Here is a 17,122-nt window from a genome sequence, read left to right as displayed (position 1 = left end):
ATGTTGTTCCGTTTCTAGTTGATTAGTAGTGGAGCCCAGTTAGGACGATCGGGGATCTGTTTAGCATTTGGGGTAGTCTTCTTTTATTCTAGGTTCCGTAATTGGCCCTTGTGTGTATCTGGATGATGTAATGTTATATTCATGTCTTGTGTGAAGTGGCGATTGTAAGCCAACTATGTATCTCCTTCCCTTATGTATTACATGGGTTGTGTGAAGATTACCTCACTTGCGACATTGCTTTCAATGCGATTATGCCTCTAAGTCGTGCTTCAACACGTGGGAGATATAGCCGCATCGAGGGCGTTACAAGTTGGTAATCAGAGCCTTCCCCGACTTAGGAGCCCCTGCTTGATCGAATCGCTGGCGTTGTTGAGTCTAGAAAAAATGTTTTGAGTCTTATAGGATTATATATATCGGAGAGTAGGATTCTTTTTACTCCTCAGTCCCTTCGTCGCTCTGGTGAGGCATCCTAACGTAGAGTTTTGACTCTTCTCTTCTCAAATTTCACTAAACAAATTTTAGGATCACGCGGGTATCTTGGAATTGTTCTGATGGTTTTTTAACGAGAACATTGTTCTTGGTGCCTCCTGACATTTAGGGGTGGTGACAGTGTCCCGGGGAGTTGAGCTCCGAGGTGTTGTCATCACAATTTTATCATTGCAGTTCTGGAATACCTGAGTTTCGCCGACATTGAAAATCTCTTTTATGAAGTTGTTGGTGAGATAACCTCGACGCCACCCAGTACTGGCGCGGGAGTTTGGGAGTATTGGCATAACTCGTATAACGGATGCTTTTCGAAGGTTGAGGTAAATGATTTCCGAAGGTTTCTTGGTTATGTGTTGAAGGATGGATACAGCTGGATGTAGGATTTGTTAGTTTTGGGTGAGATATTATGCTTCCCATGTATCCCCAACACCTGATTGCATAACCAGAAAGTTTCGGGAGTTTATAAGTGGGAATTCTAGTAGTTCTTAGGATATCTTTCCGACAGATGTATGATATGAAATTGGGGTTCGACGTCTAGTGGTCCGCCTATTCACAGTTGGTTTTATAGTGGTCTCGTTGTGTCTTAAAGAGTCCTTGGCTATGCTGACTCGGGGACGCTTCGTATGTCATGTGCACTGCCTTGTACATGATGGTGTTGTACGATCGAGCCCGTGTAGGCCCCACCATGAAAACTTCGGACGAAATCTCTATCATATGTTTGTTCCGTCTTATTTTGCAAGCCAATCCTTGTTTTGTTTTTTTAGTTGTGGTATTCGAGTTGCTTCGAAGTCAAATGTGGATTCCATACCTTTCCTAAGTGGTGTTCTCACACTCCTATGTGAATACCAATCCTTCTTCATCATTGAGATTGTCATGTCAATTCTTTTCAACTGGTGTGCTTCTCTTCTAGTGGATCCAATCTTGTCAACATCCGCAAGATCAAGTATCAGTTCTTCTCAGTGTTTGTTTCATCCATCTCCAAGTTGCCTTTGTTTTCCCGCCCACCCACCCCTTTTCTTCGAGGACTCAGATATCTTAATCAAGTATCCTTTTATTCATGTGAAGTCTCTCCATTCTTTTCCTTCATGTTCTTACCCGGTGATTCTCATGAAAATTCTAACGGAGCTTCAGGTTCGTCAATCTTCACTCGTTTTCTTCTCCGGTGGATTCAAGTCAAGCTTTGTTGATCATATCCCTTAACTCGTTTCAAATACCTTCTCATACCGATGCACCTCATAATCATTCCCCACCTGATATTCAATTGTTCCGGAGTGCTGAAGATATCTCGAAGATTCGTGTTTTCACTTTGCATCCGTTCAAGATATTTCGAGGTCTTACCTTATTCAAGCGAGTTATTCTACCGGTGCTATCTCTCTTTTAAATCGTTCTATGGTGTTTCTTTTGAGTGGGCCCTAACCCACAGGTCTTTTCCCAGGATCTTACCTGACTCTTCTAATTTTCCCGGAGCTATCCTAAATTCGCTTCAAAGTTTGACGTAAGAATGAATTGTCATCAGTCAAATGCCTTTCTCCAAGATCTTTCATTTCTTTTCATCGTGGGCTCAACCTTTCCATTCTTCATTCCGGAGTGCCTCAATAATTCTTGGTGGTGTTTCTCGTCGTCATTCTCATATTTGAATACCGAAGAAGAGTTTCTCTCATTCTTGCTCCATTCTCTTCAAGATTCGTGATTCTAGCTTGTTGCCATCCTCTCATAATTGCTTTCGATTTTGAGAATTCTTTTCACCCATCTGGAGCAATTCAGGACTCTTTTCAGTTTGATTCTACGAAGGCCATCATATCAGAATTATTCATTCCAGCTTTCAGCTATTGTTCTCCAAATCTTACCGGTGCATCATTCAAGTATTCTCTAATCAGTTCGTATTTTATTCGTTCTTTTGTATCTAAATTCCCTCAAGTATCTTCATTTGTTCTCTAATTCTTCCTGGTGCTTCTTTATCTTTTCTTCAATCGTTTTCAATTCTTACGGTGGTTCTTCAAAGATTTTTTTCTTCCTTCGTTTATCATATCAATTTATTCACTGTTTCAATCCTACCGGTGGTTCGTTGAAGATATTCTCAAATTTATGATTATATCTCTCTTAATCCTTTTCTACGAGAATAAGTAGTGTGCCAAATCCATTGGTTGCCATCAATTTAATTGGTGAAGGACAAGCATAATATAATTCTTATTCTTGTTTCATCGAGTAAATTCAATTCTTTATTCTGGAGGTTCATCGAAAAATTCTTGATTTCTTTTGTCCATCTTTCTTTTCCGGAGTTCCAAGTTTTTCCACTTTATCTCGTCGCAAAGCTTCATCCAATCATTGCAAGGATTCACCTTGTGTTTTCAACTTCTCTTTCCTCTCGTTTAATCATTCTTTTATTACCGGAGTTCTTCATGGAGGCTCTACATGATGGGTCATCAAGAATTTAATTCCTTCTTGAAGTTTTCATTGATATTCTTTTCAAAGGAGCTCAAGTATTCTCCATCTTGCAATCCGGAGTGCAATGCTTTCTTCCGTATCCTTGGAGGTGGTATTATGTCATTCTTGATAATTTGAGCTCATGTGTCATGATTCACATGTTGTTAAGAATGAGGTATTTTAAATCCATCAATCTCGTCATTGGAGTTATCTTGGGTTATATTTCACCTCAAGCCTTCCCTAAGGATTGTTACTATTTATGGTGCTCATAAATGACCCAAGTTCTTCATCTATCCTCCCGGTGAAATAGCTTTTCTCATCTCCTTGTCATATCAATCCGATCTATTGTTTTTCGTTAGTGGCTAAAATTTCACCTCAAGATTTTGACATGCTTTCTATAAGCCCACAACAAGCTTACTCTTTTAGTTGTTGGGTTTCCAACAATTCCGTTCGACCCTTCTCCTAAAGATGATTTTCAAGCTCTTTTGAGATAGAAGATGTTGTTTTCTCCTCCGGTCATTCCATTCCATTCTATCATGTCTTCCGGAGGCTTTGTGATGTTGCTATTTTAAATCATCATCTCGAAATGATGAGGATCGTGTTCTTTTCGTGCCTATCCATTCTACCGGAGTATCGTGTTCTTCATTCAAGTTCTCTTATCTTATCAAGTTTTGCCTCTTTTCTAACGGAGTGTTGTGGTATTTGATTTTATTGTTCCTTGTACATTTCGTTCTACCAGAGTGCTTGCATGTACTTCTTACCCATCGCAACCCTTTTTCTCATGTCTTTCAACCGACAGGGTTCTCATGATGTTCCTTGTTCCTCTTTTCTAACGGAGTGTTTTTAACTTTGTTCATCTTCATTGCATTCTTTCTTTCAAGTTGTTCAACCTCTCAAGGCTCTTTGGTTTCACTCGTTTGTCAAAGAAGCAACTTAGTTTTACCTCTTCTATTCCTCTTTCATTTTCCTCCGGTGCCGTCCTAGATCTCGGGACGAGATCCTCTCGTAGTGGTGGAGTGTTGTGATGCCCCGAGACCATTGCGCCAGGTTTCTTCCAGTTATTCGCTGTCGTTGCCATGTCATTTGCTTGCGTGTTGCATCTTGTCATGTCATCATGTGCATTGCATCATCATGTTTTCGAAACTTGCATTCGCCCGGGTTCCCCCAGTTTCGTCCGTTGTCCGTTCTGCCCCCAGACACACTTGCACGCGCTCGCGGCATGCCTGAAATATTATTTTATAAGTGGCCGGAAAATGTTCTCGGAATGGGTTGAAAGTTGTCATGCGGTGTTGTTATGTTGTAGGTAGGCCGCCTGCCAAGTTTCATCGCATTCGGGGTTCGTTTGATAGCCTAACGGATAACTATAGCGACATTATAGTCGGTCAAACGTCGGACGTTTTCGGTCTCTGGAAACAGTCTCCGGGTCTCTCTCTCTTCTCTTCTCTCAGGCCAAAGCTTTCTGCACAGTACGCTTTCAACCGCCAGACCCCGAAACCCTCTCTGCACAGTATATCGAACCCCTCACGTGCGCGTCCGAAACTTCCCCGGACCCGACCCGGGCAGTCGTCACCGTTGGGTCCGGATCATCCCCAAACATCTACAAAACGTCTCCATTTTGTTAATTGGACTTCCTAACCTAGTTTTCTTGAACCGCCCAATTTTGATTAGATGATCCAAAATACTCCCTCTTATCTCCATTCTAGTATATATATCAGTCTAACCCTAAATTTTAGGTAGATGTCCCATCCATCCCTTTCCTTCCGCCGCCACCCGACCTATTCCTTGTCTCTCTCGGGATTCCCTCACCCGATCTTCCTCGATCCCCTCGCCCAGCCAACCATCGAAGCCTACGGCCTCCTCCTCCCACCTTGGAATCCTATCCCACCAACCAGACCTCCACGTGAAGCCTAGCGCCGCCTCCCGATCGAGCTGCTCGATCTGCTGCTCCCGAACGCGCCCGCCTCCTCCTGCTGGCCTACCTCGTCACCGGAGCAGCTCGTCCCTGAGCTTGACCTCGCCCCTGCTTCGATCGGCGACCACCCCGGCAAGCCCTGCCGCCTCCCGTCACTCCAGCCCCGCATGGCCCCCTGGAAGCCGTCGCCGACCGCTGCCGCCGGCGCCCGCAGGAGCTCGCCGCCGAAGTTGAGCACCGCCATGCCGGTTCCCCTGTTTCTCTTCTCTCTCTCATGCATCTCTCTTTCTCTCTGTTCCGCTGCAACAGGGAGCACGCCAAGCGCCATGGCCGCCCAGGGTCTTCTCTTGCCTCGACCCGTCAAGTTGCCACCGGGAACGACCTCCACCGCCCAGGGCCTTCCCTAGCCTCGTCGCCGTCGACCTGCGAAGGGACCCGCCATGGCCATCCTCGTCTTCAAGACGCGTTGCCCGCGCACGGTTTCGGCGCTCTCAGCATGCCCACGCCCCGGATCTGGACGCCCATCGCCGGAGGCCGCCGTCCCGCGCCTGGAGATGTGCCCCTCCATCCCCCGCGGCTCTGTCTCTTCCTCGCCGCCGAACTCCTGCTTCAAGACGCAGCCGGCGCCCACTCGTTCTGCTCGGGAACGAGCACACCCTGCCTCTGCTTCAAACCATGGGGCCGATGCCTCCAGTGCCTGCGTTGACCCCGCGCGTGGGCCGCGCAAAGGCCGAGTCCGCCCGGCCTAGCCACTGCTCCAGAGGCCCATGGCCAAAGTGAGCAGCCCCTCCAGCGCCCCCTTTCCTTTGCACTTCTGGGCCTGCCGGTTTTGGCCCATGGTATTTTTTTTCCTGTCCAACGATTTTCCATATTATCCTGAGACTTTAGTTTTACAGAAAAATCCTCCTTGTTCACGCATTTAATATCTCACAAACCGTGTATCGGATTAAAATAAGTTATATATGAAACTTGCTTAGAATTTTTTGTAGATTAATAACTTGCCATTTTCATCTATGTTTAAAATGCTTAAAATGTTGTTTGTTTAAATTTGCTCCTATGTCATGTTAAAATGCTTTAATGCATAACTATATAACCGTAGCTCCGAACTTAACAAACTTTATATGTAATTCGGGTAGAAAAATGCATAGTTTAACATGGTGGCATCTCGTTGCATGTTTAACAACTATAAAATTGTGTTTAGGTCAGAATGGCACCAAATCTAAAATATGCATATGGGGTTCAACTGGAATTGTTATTTGGCGTTCCGGCCTCTTTTAAATAGATAATTTCTTTATGCTTCTCCTCTTGCCATGTTTAGCAACATCTAATATTGTTGAGTACCTAAACGAGATCGAACTAAATAACTTGAATGTGGTGTTGCGTCAATATGCAACTCGTTGCATATTGAGTCCACTTAATTTGTAGTTTTGCTTGTGCACTTTGCCATGCCATTGCTTCATTAAACTGGATATGCATCATACTTGGTTATGCATCATGCCATGTTTATGTGATGGTTGTTTACTATGTTGTGTGCTTCTTTCCGGTGTTGCTTCTTCGGGTTGGTTCCGATAATGTCGCGTTTGTGAGGATCCGTTCGACTTCGTCTGTTTGTCTTCTTCATGGACCCATTCTTCTTCCTTGCGGGATCTCAAGCAAGATGACCATACCCTCGAAATCACTTCTATCTTTGCTTGCTTAGTTGCTCGCTCTTTTGCTATGCCTATGCTGCGATACCTACCACTTGCTTATCATGCCTCCCATATTGTTAAGCCAAGCCTCTAACCCACCTTGTCCTAGCAAACCATTGTTTGGCTATGTTACCGCTTTGCTCAGCCCCTCTTATAGCGTTGTTAGTTGCAGGTGAAGATTGGAGTTTGTTCCATGTTGGAACATGGATATGTTGGGATATCACAATATCTCTTATTTAATTAATGCATCTATATACTTGGTAAAGGGTGGAAGGCTCGGCCTTATGCCTGGTGTTTTGTTCCACTCTTGCCGCCCTAGTTTCTGTCATATCGGTGTTATGTTCCCGGATTTTGCGTTCCTTACACGGCTGGGTTATAGTGGGAACCCCTTGACAGTTCGCCTTGAATAAAACTCCTCCAGCAAGGCCCAACCTTGGTTTTACCATTTGCACTAACAACCTACCTCCTTCCCTTGGGTTCTGCATACTCAAGGGTCATCTTTATTTAACCCCCCCCCCGGGCCAGTGCTTCCCTAAGTGTTGGTCCGAAACGGGCAGCCTGCGGGGCCACCTCGGGGAAACTCGAGGGTTGGTTTTACTTGTAGCTTGACCAATCTGGTGTGCCCTGAGAACGAGATATGTGCAGCTCCTATCGGGATTTGTCGGCACATCTGTGTGGCTTTGCTGGACTTATTTTACCATTGTCAAGGATGTCTTGTAACCGGGATGCCGAGTCTGATCGGAATGTCTTGGGAGAAGAAATGTCCTTCGTTGACCATGAGAGCTTGTGATGGGCTAAGTTGGGACACCCCTGCAGGGATTTGAACTTTCGAAAGCCGTGCCCGCAGTTATGGGCAGATGGGAATTTGTTAATGTCCGGTTGTAGAAAACATGAAGTTTCACTTAATTTAAAATGCACCAACCACGTGTGTTACCGTGATGGTCTCTTCTCGGCGGAGTCCGGGAAGTGAACATGGTGTTGGGGTTATGCTTGACGTAGGTTGTTCTAGGATCACTTCTTGATCATAGTTTCTCAACCGTGCCTTGCCTTCTATTCTCGCTCTCATTTGTGTATGTTAGCCACCATACATGCTAGTGCTTGCTGCAGCTCCACCTCATACCCTTTTACCTACCTATAACCTTAATTAGTCTTGATCGCGAGGGTGTGAGATTGCTGAGTCCCTGTGACTCACAGATTCCTTCCAAAACCAGTTTGCAGGTGCCGATGAAACCGTGCAGGTGACACAACCGAGCTCAAGGAGGAGCTCGATGAAGATCATGTTCGTTATGTTGTTTTGTTTCCAGTTGATCAGTAGTGGAGCCCAGTTGGGACGATCGGGGATCTATGTAGCATTTGGGGTTGTCTTCTTTTATTTTGGGTTCCGTAGTCGGACCTTGTGTGTATCTGGATGATGTAATGTTATATTCATGTCTTGTGTGAAGTGGCAATTGTAAGCCAACTATGTATCTCTTTCCCTTATGTATTACATGGGTTGTGTGAAGATTACCTCACTTGCGACATTGCTTTCAATGCGGTTATGCCTCTAAGTCGTGCTTCGACACGTGGGAGATATAGCTGCATCGAGGGCGTTTCACTAGTGACAAGCATTAAGCATAGCAAAGTCATAGCAACATCAATCTCAGAACATAGTGGACACTAGGGATCAAACCCTAACAAAACTAACTCGATTACATGATAGATCCCATCCAACCCATCACCGTCCAGCAAGCCTACGATGTAATTACTCACGCACGGCGGTGAGCATCATGAAATTGGTGATGGAGGATTGTTGATGATGACGATGGCGATGGATTCCCCTCTCCGGAGCCCCGAACGGACTCCAGATCAGCCCTCCTGAGAGGTTTTAGGGCTTGGCGGCGGCTCCGTATCGTAAAACACGATGATTTCTTCTCTCTGAATTTTTTCTCCCCGAAACTCAATATATGGAGTTGGGGGCGCGCCCTAAGGGGGCAGGGGGCACGCCCTAGGGGGGCAGGCGCGCCCCACCCTCGTGGGCAGGTGGTTGGCCCCCTGGCCTTCATCTTTTGCAGGTATTTTTCTTATTTTCTGAAAAGTGGCTCCGTGAAGTTTGCTCCTGCACATAAATAACACCATGGTAATTCTGCTGAAAACAGCATCAGTCCGGGTTAGTTCCATTCATATCATGCAAGTTAGAGTCCAAAACAAGGGAAAAAGTGTTTGGAAAAGTAGATACATTGGAGACGTATCAACTCTCCCAGGCTTAAACCTTTGCTTGTCCTCAAGCAATTCAGTTGACAAACTGAAAGTGATAAAGAAAAACTTTTACAAACTCGGTTTGCTCTTGTTGTTGTAAATATGTAAAGCCAACATTCAAGTTTTTAGCAAAGATTATAACTAACCACATTCACAATAATGCTTAGGTCTCAAGTTTACTCATACCAATAGCATAATAAACTAGCGAGCAATAATAATAAATCTCGGATGACAACACTTTCTCAAAACAATCATAATATGATATAACAAGATGGTATCTCGCTAGCCCTTTCTGAGACCGCAAAACATAAATGCAGAGCACCTTTAAAGACCAAGGACCGACTAGACATTGTAATTCATGGTAAAAGAGATCCAGTCAAGTCATACTCAATGTAAATTAACAGTAATGAATGCAAATGACAGCGGTGCTCTCCAACTGATGCTTCTTAATAAGAAGATGATGACTCAACATAAAAGTAAATAGATAGGCCCTTCGTAGACGGAAGCAGGGATTTGTAGAGGTGCCAGAGCTCGGTTTTGAAATAGAGGTGAATAATATTTTGAGCGGTATACTTTCATTGTCAACATAACAACCAAGAGATGGCGATATCTTCCATGCTACACACATTATAGGCAGTTCCCAAACAGAATGGTAAAGTTTATACTCCCCCTTCCACCAACAAGCATCAATCCATGGCTTGCTCGAAACAACAAGTGCCTCCAACTAACAAGAGTCCCAGGGGGGTTTGTTTGCAATTATTTTGATTTAGTTTGCACAAAGCATGGGACTGGGCATCCCGGTGACCAGCCATTTATCTCATGAGTGAGGAGCAGAGTCCACTCCTCTTGAGAATAACCCGCCTAACATGGAAGATACAGACAACCCTAGTTGATACATGAGCTATTCGAGCATACAAAACATGATATTTATTTGAAGGTTTAGAGTTTGGCACATACAAATTTACTTGGAACGGCAGGTAGATACCGTATGTAGGTAGGTATAGTGGACTCATGTGGAATAACTTTGGGGTTTAAGGGATTGGATGCACAAGCAGTATTCCCGCTTAGTACAGGTGAAGGCTAGCAAAAGACTGGGAAGCAACCACCTAGAGAGCGACAACAGTCATGAACATGAATTAAAATTAATCAACACCGAATGCAAGCATGAGTAGGATATAATCCACCATGTACATAAATATCGTGAAGGCTATGTTGATTTTGTTTCAACTACATGCATGAACATGCGCCATGTCAAGTCACTTAAATCATTCAGAGGAGGTTACCACCCTATCTTACCACATCATAACTATCTCACTAGCATGTTGGCACGCAAGGTAAACCATTATAACTCATGGCTAATCAAGCATGGCACACGAAACTATGATCTCTAAGTGTCATTGCAAACATGTTTATTCATAATAGGCTGAATCAGGAACGATGAACTAATCATATTTACAAAAACAAAAGAGGTCGAGTTCATAGCAGCCTTTATCATCTCAGCCAGTCCATCATGTATCATCATAATTGCCTTTCACTTGCATGACTGAACAATGTGAATAATAATAATAGTGCACGTGCATTGGACTAAGTCGGAATCTGCAGACATTCAATAAACAGGAGAAGACAAGACAATATGGGCTCTTTCGTTAGATAAACAATAATGCATATAAGAGCCACTTCAACAATTTAATTATGGTCTTCTCCTATCGACCCCCAAAGAAAAGAAAAGAAATAAAACTATTTACATGGGAAAGCTCCCAACAAGCAAAAAGAAGAACATGAAATCTTTTTGGGTTTTCTTTTTAATTACTACTACAAGCATGGAAATTAAACTGATTAAAAGCTACAACTAATTTTTTGGTTTTTTCTTAAGGTTTATTAAACACACAAGAAGAAAGCATAAAAGGGTAAATAAACTAGCATGGATGATACAATGAAAAAGTATGAGCACCGACATCTAGCAATGAGTGTGTAACATAAATGTAATGTCGGTGAGAAATACGTACTCCCCCAAGCTTAGGCTTTTGGCCTAAGTTGGTCTATGGCCACGGCTGGCCTGGCGGATATCCATAATAGTAGCTAGGGTCATACTGCGACGCAGCGACTATCGCCTGCTGAGCTGCAGCGTGGCGACGAGCGGCCTCCTCTCTCCTCTCGTACTCATCTGCCTCTTCTCTGGTAATAGTATATCCTCCTCTTGCCTGATAATCAAAGAAGGCAGGGGCAGGGAGAGTAATACAGACAGCACGGCATCTATCAAAGATTAGTCAATACTGGAGAGGTGATTCGTTCCTCTCGACAAACTGGTGGTGAACCATAGCATTAAAATCTAGATAAGCAGGAGGTAATTCAATATCATCTTCGCGTATGGCTATACCAAGAAAATTATCTATGCGGGTTGCATAAATTCCACCAAAGAAATCTCCATTAAGTCTATTAAGATGCAACTTACGTGCAACAATGGCTCCCAAATTATATGATTTGTCTCCTAACACAGCACTCCTAAGAATACTGAGATCGAGGACACACATGTGACATGCCTCATCTTTACCATTAATACATCTACCTATAAAGAGAGCAAAATAATGTATAGCAGGAAAGTGAATGCTCCCTATGGAAGCTTGTGTAATATCTTTAGATTCTCCCACAGTTATGCTAGCAAGAAAATCTCTAAATTCAGATTTGCAAGGATCCCTTATACTACCCCATTGTGGAAGTTTGCAAGCAGTGGTAAAATCCTCTAAGTCCATAGTGTAATATTTATCATAAATATCAAACAGGACAGTTGGAGAATTACGTGAAATTGAAAATTCAAACCTCCTCACAAAGGTACTGGTGAGATTGTGATAATGGCTGCACTTCTCTTCCTCAAAGCTCATGAGATCAGCGCTACGCAAATATGCGTTGAATTCTTCCTTAATTCCCGCTCGATCCATAAAGTTCTCAGAAGGCCATTCACAAGGACGCACTAGAGCGTCTCTTGGTGGCTCTTCATCAGCATCACGCATTGCAAGCCTGGGTCCTTGCTTCCTTGAGGAACCACCTTGGAACATTTTACTAAGCATATTTCTTCCTCTAAAAAATTCTGAATTTTTTTAGTAACTTCAAAATAAAGGTAAACCAAACTCAATAATATTGATAGCAACTACTCCTACAAGTGCCTAGGGCCTATATCATGCATCAAAACTACTTTTGACCATATAAATTTGACATGCAAGCTCAAGAACAGGGTCACCTAAGCAGCAAAAAATTTCAATGAATAAAGCACTAGAACAAAAACTAATTGGACCAATGGAGGAGTCACATACCAAGGAACAATCTCCCCAAGCAGTTTTGTTAGAGGTGCTTTGAGCAAGGAGATCGAAAATGGCAGCAAAACGAGCTTGGACTCGGGTTTGAGATGGATATTCGTGTTTGGGGGAGGAAGAAGGAGTGTATGGGTGAAAGGATAAGTGGAGGAGGGCCACCGTAGGCCCATGAGGCAGGGGGCGCGCCCAGGGGGTAGGGCGCGCCCTCCACCCTCGTGGGCAGGTGGTTGGCCCCCTGCTGTGTTCTTAGTGCCAAATATTCTCAAATATTCTGGAAAAAATCATATTTAAATTTCAGGGCATTTGGAGAACTTCTATTTTCGAGGTATTTTTATATTGCATGGATAATCAGATAACAGACAGAAAAACATTTATTTTTAGTTTATTTAATATAAATAATAGAAAGTAAAAGTGGGGTACAGAAGGTTGTGCCTTCTAGTTTCATCCATCTCATGATCATCAAAAGGAATCCACTAACAAGGCTGCTCAAGTCTTGTTAACGAACTCATTCCGAATAACATGGAACCGAAGAAATTTCTAATAACACTATGTTACCTCAACGGGGATATGCACATCCCCAATAATAAGAATATCATATTTCTTCTTGACAGTAGGAAGAGGAAATTCGAAACCTTGAAATATAATCGATGGAATTTTTCCAATAGATTTGATACTATGAACTTGAGGTTGTTTCCTCGGAAAGTGTACCGTATGCTCGTTACCATTAACATGAAAAGTGACATTGCCTTTAGTGCAATCAATAACAGCCCCTGCAGTATTCAAAAAGGGTCTTCCAAGAATAATAGACATACTATCGCCCTCGGGAATATCAAGAATAACAAAGTCCGTTAAAATTGTAACATTTGCAACTACAACAGGCACATCCTCACAAATACCGACAGGTATAGCAGTTGATTTATCAGCCAATTGCAAAGATATTTCAGTAGGTGTCAACTTATTTCAAATCAAATCTATGATAGAAAGAGAGAGGCATAACACTAACACCGGCTCCAAGATCACATAAAGCAGTTTTAACATAGTTTCTTTTAATGGAGCATGGTATAGTTGGTACACCGGGATCTCCAAGTTTCTTTGGTATTCCACCCTTAAAAGTATAATTAGCAAGCATGGTGGAAATTTCAGCTTCCATTATCTTTCTTTTATTTGTAATAGTATCTTTCATGTACTTAGCATAAGGATTGGTTTTGAGCATATCAGTTAATCGCATACGCAAAAAGATAGGTCTAATCATTTCAACAAAGCGCTCAAAATCCTCATCATCCTTTTTCTTGGTTGGTTTGCTAGGAAAAGGCATGGGTTCTGAACCCATGGCTCTCTTTCTTTACCATGTTTCCTAGCAACAAAGTCTTTCTTATCATAATGTTGATTCTTTGATTGTGGGTTATCAAGATCAATAGTAGGTTCAATTTCTATGTCATTATCATTACTAGGTTGAGCATCATTATGAACATTATCATTAACATTATTATTAGATTCAGGTTCATTACCAGATTGTGTTTCAGCATCAGAAATAGAAATATCATTTGGATTCTCAAGTGTTTCAACAATAGGATCACTAGAAGCATGAAGTCCAATCATTTTTCTTTTTCTTCTTTTTAGAAGAACTAGGTACATCTATATTATTTATCTGAGAATCTTGCTCAATTCTCTTAGGGTGGCCTTCAGGATACAAAGGTTCCTGAGTCATCTTACCAGTTCTAGTAGCCACTCTAACAGCATTATCATTATTCTTGCTATTCAATTCATTGAGAAAATCATTTTGAGCTTTAAGTACTTGTTCTACTTGAGTGGTAACCATAGAAGCATGTTTACTAATAAGTTTAAGTTCACCTTTGACATTAGCCATATAATCACACAAGTGTTCAAGCATATTTGAATTGTATCTCAATTGTGTACCAAAATAAGCATTAAAGTCTTCATGCTTGGCCATAAATTTATCAAACTCATCTAAGCATGGGCTAGCAAACTTAGTAAATGGGGTTTTAGCTTTATCATATCTATAGAGAGAATTTACCTTTACTACTTGTGTCGGGTTATCAAGACCATGAGTTTCTTCAATAGGTAATGGATTAAGATTATATGTTTCTTCAACATGAGGTAAATTAAGACCATGTATTTCTTCAATAGGAGGTAAATTCTTAACATATTCAGCTTTAATACCTTTTTCTTTCATAGATTTCTTTGCCTCTTGCATATCTTCAGGACTGAGAAATAGAATACCCCTCTTCTTCGGAGTTGGTTTAGGAATAGGCTCAGGAATTGGCTCCGGAGGTGTCCAATTATTTTCATTTGTCAACATATTATTCAATAGAATTTCAGCTCCATCCGGTGTTCTTTCCCTGAAAACAGAACCAACACAACTATCCAGGTAATCTCTGGAGGCATTGGTTAGTCCATTATAAAAGATATCAAGTATTTCATTTTTCTTAAGAGGATGATCAGGCAAAGCATTAAGTAATTGGAGAAGCCTCCCCAAGCTTGTGGGAGACACTCTTCTTCAATTTGCACAAAATTATATATATCCCTTAAAGCAGCTTGTTTCTTATGAGCAGGGAAATATTTAGCAGAGAAGTAATAAATCATATCCTGGGGACTACGCACACAACCAGGATCAAGAGAATTAAACCATGTCTTAGCATCACCCTTTAATGAGAACGGAAATATTTTAAGGATGTAAAAGTAGCGAGTTCTCTCATCTTTAGTAAACAGGGTAGTTATATCATTCAATTTAGTAAGATGTGCCACAACAGTTTCAGATTCATAACCATGAAAAGGATCAGATTCAACCAAAGTAATTATATCAGGATCAACAGAGAATTCATAATCCTTATCAGTAACAAAGATAGGTGAAGTAGCAAAAGCAGGGTCAGGTTTCATTCTAGCATTTAGAGATTGCTTACTCCATTTAGCTAATAACCTTTTGAGTTCATTTCTATTTTTGCAAGCTAAAATAGCTAAAGAAGCTTCTTGATCAAAAACATAACCCTTAGGAATAACAAGTGATTCTTCATCATCACTTTCATTCGTATCATCATATTCAATATTTTCAATTTCTCTAGCTCTAGCAAGTTGTTCCTCAAGAAAATCACTAAGTGGCATAGTAGTATCAGGCATAGAGGTAGTTTCATCATAAGTATCATGCACAGCAGAAGTGACATCATCAATAACATGCGACATATCAGAACGAATAGCAGAAGCAGGTGTAGGTGTCACAAGCTTACTCAAAACAGAAGGTGAATCAAGTGCAGAGCTAGATGGCAGTTCCTTACCTCCCCTCGTAGTTGAGGGATAAATCTTAGTTCTTGGATCTTTCAAGTTCTTCATAATGATAAGCAGATATAAATCCCAAGTGACTCAAAGAATAGAGCTATGCTCCGCGGCAACGGTGCCAGAAAATCGTCTTGATAACCCACAAGTATAGGGGATCGCAACCGTTTTCGAGGGTAAAGTATTTAACCCAAATTTATTGATTCGACACAAGGGGAGCCAAAGAATACTCTCAAGTATTAGCAGCTGAGTTGTCAATTCAACCACACCTAGAAACTTAATATCTGCCGCAAAGTATTTAGTAGCAAAGTAATATGATAGTAGTGATAACGGTAACAAAAGGTAATAGTAGTAAAAGCAATGTTTTTGGTATTTTGTAGTGATGATAGCAATAGCAACGGGAAAGTAAATAAGCGAAGAACAATAAGTGGAAAGCTCGTAGGCAATAGATCGGTGATGGAGGATTATGCGGGATGCGGTTCATCATGTAACAGTCATAACCTAGGGTGACACAGAACTAGCTCCAGTTCGTCAATATAATGTAGGCATGTATTCCGAATATAGTCATACGTGCTTATGGAAAAGAACTTAAATGACATCTTTTGTCCTACCCTCCCGTGGCAGCGGGGTCCTTACGGAAACTAAGGGATATTAAGGCCTCCTTTTAATAGAGAACCAGAACAAAGAATTAACACATAGTGAATACATGAACTCCTCAAACTACGGTCATCACCGGTAAGTATCCCGATTATTGTCACTTCGGGGTTAACGGATCATAACACATAATAGGTGACTATAGACTTGCAAGATAGGATCAAGAACACTCATATATTGATGAAAACATCATAGGTTCAGATATGAAATCATGGCACTCGGGCCCTAGTGACAAGCATTAAGCATAGCAAAGTCATAGCAACATCAATCTCAGAACATAGTGGACACTACGGATCAAACCCTAACAAAACTAACTCGATTACATGATAGATCCCATCCAACCCATCACCATCCAGCAAGCCTATGATGGAATTACTCACGCACAGCAGTGAGCATCATGAAATTGGTGATGGAGGATGGTTGATGATGATGATGGCGACAAATTCCCCTCTCCGGAGCCCCGAACAGACTCCAGATTAGCCCTCTCGAGAGGTTTTAGGGCTTGGCGGCGGCTCCGTATCGTAAAACGTGATGATTTCTTCTCTCTGATTTTTTTCTCCCCGAAACTCAATATATGGAGTTGGAGTTGGAGTCGGAGAGGCAACAGGGGGCCCACGAGGTAGGGGGGCGCGCCCTAGGGGGGCAAGCGCGCCCCCACCCTCGTGGGCAGGTGGTGGGCCCCCTGGCCTTCATCTTTTGCAGGTATTTTTTTATTTTCTGAAAAGTGGCTCCGTGAAGTTTCAGGTCATTCCGAGAATGTTTGCTCCTACACATAAATAACACCATGGTAATTCTGCTGAAAACATCGTTAGTCCGGGTTAGTTCTATTCAAATCATGCAAGTTAGAGACCAAAACAAGGGCGAAAGTGTTTGGAAAAGTAGATACGTTGGAGACATATCAAAGCCCGAGCGCACCTTCGGGCCAGGGGCTACTGCCGGCGTCCTGGGAACCGGGGTCCCCAGGCTTGCCTGCGTGCGGCCCGTGGCCTGGCTAAGCTAGCAGGCTGTACGGCCCACCTTCAACAGCAAGGCATCCAAGACCCTTGCGAGTGGCCAAGCCTCACGAGGGGGACGACACAAGACCTCCTCTGGAGTGGCCTAGTCAGACAGGCTCACGCGGAGAGGAG

At 42.5% G+C, this 17,122-nt stretch overlaps 1 long non-coding RNA gene across 1 annotated transcript; it reads left to right on the top strand.

Annotated features, from left to right (window-relative positions):
- The first annotated feature begins 4,567 nt into the window (after positions 1-4,567).
- LOC119288822 lies at positions 4,568-5,803 on the top strand. The gene is made up of 2 exons (XR_005141288.1): positions 4,568-5,051; positions 5,132-5,803. It is a non-coding gene; the product is annotated as an uncharacterized LOC119288822 (long non-coding RNA).
- The last annotated feature ends 11,319 nt before the right edge of the window (positions 5,804-17,122 follow it).

The sequence above is a fragment of the Triticum dicoccoides genome, chromosome 4A, assembly GCF_002162155.2.
Source record: "Triticum dicoccoides isolate Atlit2015 ecotype Zavitan chromosome 4A, WEW_v2.0, whole genome shotgun sequence".
NCBI classification, from domain to species: domain Eukaryota; kingdom Viridiplantae; phylum Streptophyta; class Magnoliopsida; order Poales; family Poaceae; genus Triticum; species Triticum dicoccoides.
Note: the sequence above shows the minus strand (reverse complement) of the source record. Positions and strands in the feature narration are given on the sequence as shown.